Source organism: Muntiacus reevesi, chromosome 2, assembly GCF_963930625.1.
Source record: "Muntiacus reevesi chromosome 2, mMunRee1.1, whole genome shotgun sequence".
Classification (NCBI taxonomy): domain Eukaryota; kingdom Metazoa; phylum Chordata; class Mammalia; order Artiodactyla; family Cervidae; genus Muntiacus; species Muntiacus reevesi.
The window spans coordinates 227,175,058-227,182,768 of record NC_089250.1 but is presented as its reverse complement, the minus strand read 5'-3'; the positions used below and the strand labels follow the sequence as shown (position 1 = coordinate 227,182,768).

Here is a 7,711-nt window from a genome sequence, read left to right as displayed (position 1 = left end):
GGTGGCTGACTGGCATTTCCAGAGCTGGGGGAGCAGAGTCCATGTGGGCCCCCGACGCCCTGGTGTGCCTGTCCGTTTCGTTCTGCACAGCCCCCTGGGATTGAGCTACTGTTAGGGTCTCCAGGTGTGGAGACTGAGGCCCAGGGGAACTAAAGCCTTAATGTTAACATTAGGAACAGACGTGGGACAGAGCCAGTCTCCCAGCCCAGAACCCTCTGTGTCTCCTGGTTTTGTGGGGATCTCACTGCATCCCTGAGAAGCAGTTTCACAGATGAGCTGGCCGGGGCTTGGAGAGGCCATGTGGCTTCCTAGTGAAAGGACTGCGGGCCGCCAAGCATCCAGGAGGCACTGAGTTGGGGTGCGACATGTGTCCTTCTGGGTTCAGTCTCCTTGCTGTCTCATGTCTTAAGCATGACCATCTGTATTTATGCACCAGGAGACTGAGGCTGGCAGAGCCGGTGACTCGCTGACTACATTTACGGCAGAGACTGGAAGGAGCGTCCCTGTTGTGTCCTTCTCTTGGCCAAGCAGTCACATCACCTGTGCTGGGTCCCCGTGTGTCCCTGGGGCTGGGCTCTCGGGAGAGGCAAGTGTTTGTCCAGTGGCACGAGGCCCCAGCCAACGGTGTGGACACCTCCCGGAATCCCCCTGCCCCCTAGTACCTGAGCAGCCACCATGGAGAGTGGGAGCAGGCCAGGCAGCCCCAGCACCGTGCCCCTGGCTCCCAGTGAGGCTGTCCCGGGCCCTGTGTACAAGGGGGTCTCCATCTTCCTGGTGCTCCTCGTGTGCGTGGTGGGCATCGTGGGCAATGCCATGGTGGTCCTCGTGGTGCTGACCACCCAGGACATGCAAACGCCCACCAGCTGCTACCTGGTCAGCCTGGCCCTGGCAGACCTCACTGTGCTGGTGGCTGCAGGGTTGCCCAGTGTCTCCGAGAGCTTGGCTGGGCAGCGGGTGTACGGCCACGCCAGCTGCCTGAGCATCACCTATTTGCAGTATCTGGGCATCAATGCCTCCTGCTCCATCCTGGTTTTCACGGTGGAGAGGTATGTGCACCCCCAGTCCCCCCCTCAACAGGTCAGGACTTCCTGGCTGTGATCCTTGGTAAACTGAGGCTGCTCTCCTTTAATGAAGAGGGGTGCTGGGTGGGACCCTGGAGGAGTCTGGTGGAGAGGGGGCAGGTGCCTGGAAATGGGTTTCTCATCTCACCTCTGCCACTGACTTGCTGCGGGATGCCAAGGCAGCCTGGCACTCTTCGGGCACGGTGTTCCACTTGGGAATGTGGGCGCTGGACTGGACAGTCTCCCGGGCCTGTTCCAGCTCTGAAGTTAACACCTGAGAGGCAAACCCGCCTCTCAGGATGTAGATGCTGAAGCCCGCTGACTGGGTTCAGCATCAGCTCTGCTTCTTCTCAGCTGCATGGCCTTTGGCACATTGACCCAGAGACTCAGCATCTTGTCCAGGGCCACACAGATTGGGGACAGAACCGAGGCCTCTGACTTACATACGCTGGCCCAGTCCTGCCTCTTGCCCGCTGTGCCATCTGGGGTCACAGTGTCCTTGACCCCTTAGCCCGAGACCTTTGGTAGTGGGCAGTAGGAAGCCCGCTGGAATTTGCACAGAGGTCAAGGTCTTTGCAGGGGCACCTCTGCCTTGTGGGCCTGGCCAGACCTTAAGGGGCTGTGTGTTCTGACTCGGCCCACTCTCCCCTCTTGAGATTGGCGCCTTGCTCTGCCAGCCCCCGAGGCTGCCTCAATGTGGCCACTCTGCCCCCCAGATCTCCACAGCCTCCCAGGTCCATAGTGAAAGGGCCGTATAAACCATCACATCGCATTCGGTTCCTCATTGGGGAATCTGATTGGCCGAGTGCATCAGGTGTCCCCACTGCAGCCCAATAGCCCAGGAGGGCAGGTGGGTCGCAGGACCGCCCTGTGGCCTGCAGGTACATCGCCATCTGCCACCTGATGTGGGCACAGACTGTGTGCACCATGACGCGGGCCAAGCGAGTCGTGGTGGGTGTCTGGGGGACCACGTCTGTGTACTGCCTGCTCTGGTTCTTCCTGGTGGACCTGGACGCTGGCGGGCGCCAGGGCCTGCAGTGTGGCTACCAGGTGGCCCGCAGCCTGTACCCTCCTATCTACCTGCTGGACTTCACCGTCTTCTTCCTTGCGCCCCTACTAGCAGCCACAGTGCTCTACGAACTTATCACAAGGATCTTGTTCTGGAGCACACTGGCGCACCTGCCATAGCTTGGGGCCCAGCACAGGGACAGTGAGGCCCAGCCGGAGGCAAGAGCCCTGGGGAGACAGCCCTGTGAGCCTGGTGGGCGTGCGGGGGCCAGCTGTCACAAGGCCAGAGGCTTCCCTTCATCCAGGAAGCAGGTACGAGGTCTCCTGAGGCTGGGGGGTGGGAGGGGGCGGTTTGCACAGAGACAGGGAGTTTCGGCAAAGGGGTGAATGGATGGGGCAGGGGGTGCTGGCTCCACCCCTCTTCACCCACTCACTCAGCAGGTGTCTCTGGGCACCGATTGTGTGTCCGGTGAGGTTCTAGGTGCTGGAAGCTGGGGAGAACAGAACAAGATAAACATCCTGCCTTTGGGGCTCATGGTACGACAAGTAAACACTTGTTCTGCAGAATACTGCCCAGAAGAGAGGGAGTTTAGGGGAAAGTTTGAGAAGGCCTCGCTGAGGTGACGACTGAATTAAGATCTGAGATTGGCAGCAGGGCAGACCAAGCAGATACCCAGGATGTGGTCCAGGTGGGGAGAAACAGAGGGAGGGCCTGGTGCACGAATGGTCAGGAAGGATGGGGGGAATGGGGTGGACACTCTGGGGGCCCTGGAAGCACTCAGCCCTGACTGGGGCAACTCTGGGGGTTCTGAGACAGGGGACCACATCTTAGGGTTCAGGGGCTCCGTACACGTTTGCAGCCCAAGACAGGCGTGTACAGGCTCCCACGTGTAACCATGATGGGCATGCGGAGAGGCTGAGGCGGGGGGAGGGCTGAGCAGAGAGGGTCCCTGTGGATGAGCAGTGGAGATGTGAGTGGGGGAGAAGCAGAGAGGGAGACAGAGAGAGGGAGGGACTGGGGAAGAGACAGAGGCACAGAGACAGAGAGGGAGACACACAGAGAGAAGGAGATACAGAGATACACACACACAGAGACAGAGGGAGAGAGACATAAAGAGACAGACGGGGAGACAGAGTGAAACGGAGAACCAGAGGCGCTGACCAGTCGAGGCCTGCCTGCACGCGGGCTGTAGCATGGCCCCAGCACAAAGCTATGGACACACAGGCGTCACACTTCCTGGGGCAAAGGAGTAATGATTTCATTGGGATCCCTCACCCCCCACCTCCCCATAGACCAATTCCTGAAGGACACTGCAGTTCTCCTGATGCCACAAGTGGAGACAGAGGCTCAGAGAGGTGAAGGGGACTGGCCAAGGTCACCCAGCTTAGGCTTGCTGGCTTGAGCACTCCAACTCCCACCCTCTGCCCCCTGTACTCTGGAGGCAGCAGCAGGCAGAGGCCAAGATAAAGCAGATGAGGGGACCCCCAAGACCTCCCCTCAGCTCTGGGGTCCTCAGGAAGTTCTCTGCACGGATCAGTGATGGCTGTCCCTCTGTGTGGCCAGGACATCTGGCCGTTCCCCTCCCACTGACCCTCCTCTCTCCCAGAGATGCCGTGACCCTGGGCTGGCAGCGGGAAGTTGGAGCCCAGCATGTTCCTGTCCTCAGCCCGCCTGGTGACTCACTCCTGAGCTGAAAGAACAGAATGGGGTGCAGAGTGGGGACATGACTGTGCACAGATGGGCTGCAGGAGAAGCTGGTTCATGATGCCTGGGCAGTGTGATCTCTCACTCTGAGCCTCTGCTTCCTCTTATTTATTTATTTATTTTTGCCTCGAGGCTTGTGGGATCTTAGCTCCCCAACCAGGAATTGAACCTGGGCCATGGCAGTGAAAGCCCCTGAGTTTTAACCACCAGACTGCTGGGGAATTCCCTCCCTCCTCCTCCAGGTGGAGGTGGCAACACCACCACTGGAAGGCCCGCTGCAGGGAACATAACCTGAGTGCCAGCAGCAACGGCGTCCACCCATGCTTCCCTGCAGCACCCCTCAACAGATGCCTGAGGCCACTCCAGGTATCCGGTCTTTACTTCCTGGGGGTCTGAGAGGTCTGGGGGGTGGGGTGCACCAGTAGGCACAGGGTGGTGAACATTTACCACCTGAGGTGGGGCTATTCCATCAGTGTGTCAACCAGCACAGCTTTGAATGCTGGCCCTGGGTTCCTGAACGGGAAACGTTTAGCGTAGAGTCCAATGGGTACGTCATAGTAATTTCAGTGATATTGCAATTACGTTCTCATCACATGCTCAGCAAACACATCCTGAGGCAGGAGCCACGGCTTCAGCTCGGCCGCTAGCCACGCTGGCCCCACGGTGTGAAGGGTGATGGTGGTTGGCCACCCGGCCCTCCCGCCCACAGGTCACCAAGATGCTGGTGGTGGTCGTGCTGCCCTTTGCCGTCCTGTGGATGCCCTACCGCATGCTGGTGCTTCTCAACTCCTTCATGACCGAGCCCTTCCTGGACCCCCGGGTGCTTCTCTTCTGCCACACCTGCATGTATGCCAATAGCGCCGTCAACCCCATCATTTACAGCCTCATATCCCAGAAGGTCCGGGCGGCCTTCCAGCGGCTGTGTCAGTGTGGGGCAGAGGGGCCACAGAGGTGCATGGCTGGGCTCAGCACCGCCAGCTACAGCGTGGACCGAGAGACCCCCCAGAAGGCACAGACCAGCAGGAGCGAGGCTGCCGGCCCTCAAGCAGCAGGGCCCCCACTCCTGGAGCAGCGGCCTGGATTCAGCACGATCTGAGGGCTGCCCTCCCCCGGCCCAGCCCCTCCCGCCTCCCTCAGTTTGCTCCCCAGCTGGATCCTGTCTGCTGATGGCTGGCAGGACCAGGAGATAGGCAGATACCCTTTGCCAATGGCTCTCTGAGCCTCCCACCTCCTCCCCTGTGAGCTCTGTCCCTGGGCCACAATGTGAGAGTGGGGCTGTCTCAGGGCATGAACAGAGCAGAGTGCTGTTTCTTCTGGCTACTGAGCCATAAACAGGAAACCTTCCTGAGCCCTCTTGCCCTGAGGCATCCAAGCTCTGCCCTCAAGGAGCCCGCTTTGCTGACCACTACCCTCTACATCCAGGGATGGAGGGGATTTCACGGTGTGGGACAGCTAGGCCCCAGGCTTCCTCCTCTCAGGCTCCACCACTTTTCTGGGTGGAACGCTGCAGCCAAAGGCGTTGACAATTCAGGTGGCAGGGGGCAGAAAGAGCCCTCCACGGGGCAGCTGGATGGGTTTCTGGGCCAGCTGGTGGGACGGTTGCCTGGCCTGACTCTCAGAATCTCAGGCCTGTTTCCTCCCTGCCAGTTCTCTGCAGTTGCTCCATGTGGTAAGTGGTTTCAAGGGATGCAGATCAACGACAGTCATCTCTGCTTTGACACCAAGAACCAGTGAAGCCTGGACTGAGGGCCACGCGTAGATGGCCAGGACCCAGGACCCTCGCACCAGCCCTCCGATCAAGGACCCTGGGGGTGGCCTGCTTTGTACCATGTGATTTGGCCAGGACCTGGCCTGTTTACCTGCCAGAAGGTGGCAGCTAAGTTGGAGGAACTGATGCCCAGCCTTCCATTAGGGCACATAGCTGCCCACCCTGCTGTCCACCAATAAGGAGAGAGAGCTGGTGTGAGTGGGTGTGGCCATGGTCACATGACAACTCTGGTCTGGATTACTGCAGCCCCAACTGAGCCACTGCTGGGCTGCTCCCCCTCCCCACACCCTGCCGTCCATGCCTGCCATCCCCCCACACCCCCTGGTGGTCCTTACTGATGGCTGAGGGCTCTGGGCCCTGGGCCAGCCTACTATCTGCAGCCCTTTTACCGCAGCAATGACCCTGTCAAGGGGGGCCTCCAATTGTGTTGGTTTTAATGTATGAGGAAACTGAGGCCAGGAAGACCTTCAGGGGGTCACCTGTCCCCCATGGGTGAGTCACTGAGCTCCTGCCCACAAAGTTCATTAGGACAAAGGCACAGCATCTTGAGCCCAGACCCATTCATTCCCTCTGAGATTATTTACCTCTTGGCCACCGTGATGCTCATTAAAGCAGATTTTCCATGGACACTTGTTTGGGAGGAGGTCTGTGTGTCCAGAGGTGGCCTGAGTATGACCTCCAGGATGGAAGGAGGTGGGAGTGAGGGAGTACATTGGGCAGGGGAAAAGGGCATCCTGAAAGCTGGGCCATGGTGGGACTCTGTCCCCAGAGAGAGCCGAGGGACAGATGGGGGCTGATGAGAAGACGGGGCCTCGCTGGATGAAGGGCGCCCTCTCATTGACCTTGTGGCTGAGCTCCGAGACAGACGCTGCCTGGGTGTGAGCATCTCCCACGGCTGCAGAGGGCCTGCTGGGTCAAGGTCTTGGTGCTGGTCCTGGCCTTTCTCCATACCTCTCCGGTCACCCTGCACACCTGGGCTGGGCCGCCCCACCCCAGCTAAGACAGGGCTCAGTGAGGGTACCTGTTACCAGAGTTCTGGCCTTATCACTGTACCAGTCTCGCTGTCTGAACTGCTCCCTTTCTGTCTTTTTTTGGTGTAGGAACATCTCATGGACAGGGAGGTTAACTGTTTATTGCCCCCTACCCAGGACACACATGAAAGTCAGGAAATAAGTTAACTTAGGCACCTCACCTCTCTGCAGATGGAAAAAAGGAACTTGTGAAAGTCAGAGAGGACCCCAGGCTGCTGCCCCAACTCCTGGAGTGAGCTGTGCTTCTGGCTTAATTTGACATGCAGCTCTCTGGAGCTCTGTTGGGTGGTCCACGGGTCCCCAAACCTGGCATGCGTCAGCCCCTCCCTCTGAAGCCCCTCACTGGCTCCAATTTTTATATCCCGGTTTTCAGAATAGCAGTTCCACCCCCAGAGAGGGTCAAAAAATACCAGAGCTGGGCTGGGGCCAGAGGTCTGGGCACGTGGAGTAGAGAGACGAGCTTCTCGGTCAGAGCAGCACCCTGTCTGGGGAACAAAAACCGAAAGCTGTGACAACCCGCTGCACGCTAAGGGATGTGCCGGCTGGAGGACAGTCCCAGCCCTTGGCTGTGACAGCGCCTGTGACAAGCAGCACCCCTGTTTAAGGGGCCAGGACCAGCACTGTGCTCTGGATGGATTTCGCACCTGAGGGGCTAAAAGCAAAGACACTTTGGTGTGTGGACATGGCACCAGTGGTTGTCTCCCAGCTGAGCCAGGAGGCTGCAGGGACACGTGTGAAGCCGGACCTGCTGTGGCTCAGAACTCGAGCGGTCCCGGACGATGCAGAGGTGCTGTCGCCCCGTGGGAACAGATGCAGCAGTCAGAGGTTAGAGCATGTGCTTCCCTGGAACAAGCCCAAAAAACGGGGCTTGGGAAAGGGACTGTGCTAGGGCCCCAGGCCAGGTGTGCCACACAGAGCCCTTGGGCCACTGGGACACCAGGTCTGTGCTATTCGGAGCTGCCCCGAGGCTCTACTCTCTGCTGAGTCCATGTGGCCCTTGGGGTTAATGTCCAGGGGCTGCCGAGGGCATAGTGCCTGGGTCTGGTTCAGCTCCCTCTTCAGACCTGTGTGGACACCCACTCCCTCCCTCCAGCAGGGGCCGCTGTGGGCTCAGGGCAGTGCTGTGCTCCCCGGCTGG

At 59.4% G+C, this 7,711-nt stretch overlaps 1 pseudogene; it reads left to right on the top strand.

The window, feature by feature from the left end:
• The first annotated feature begins 675 nt into the window (after positions 1-675).
• On the top strand, positions 676-4,870 carry LOC136157438 (thyrotropin-releasing hormone receptor-like; annotated as a pseudogene).
• Positions 4,871-7,711: the final 2,841 nt, after the last annotated feature.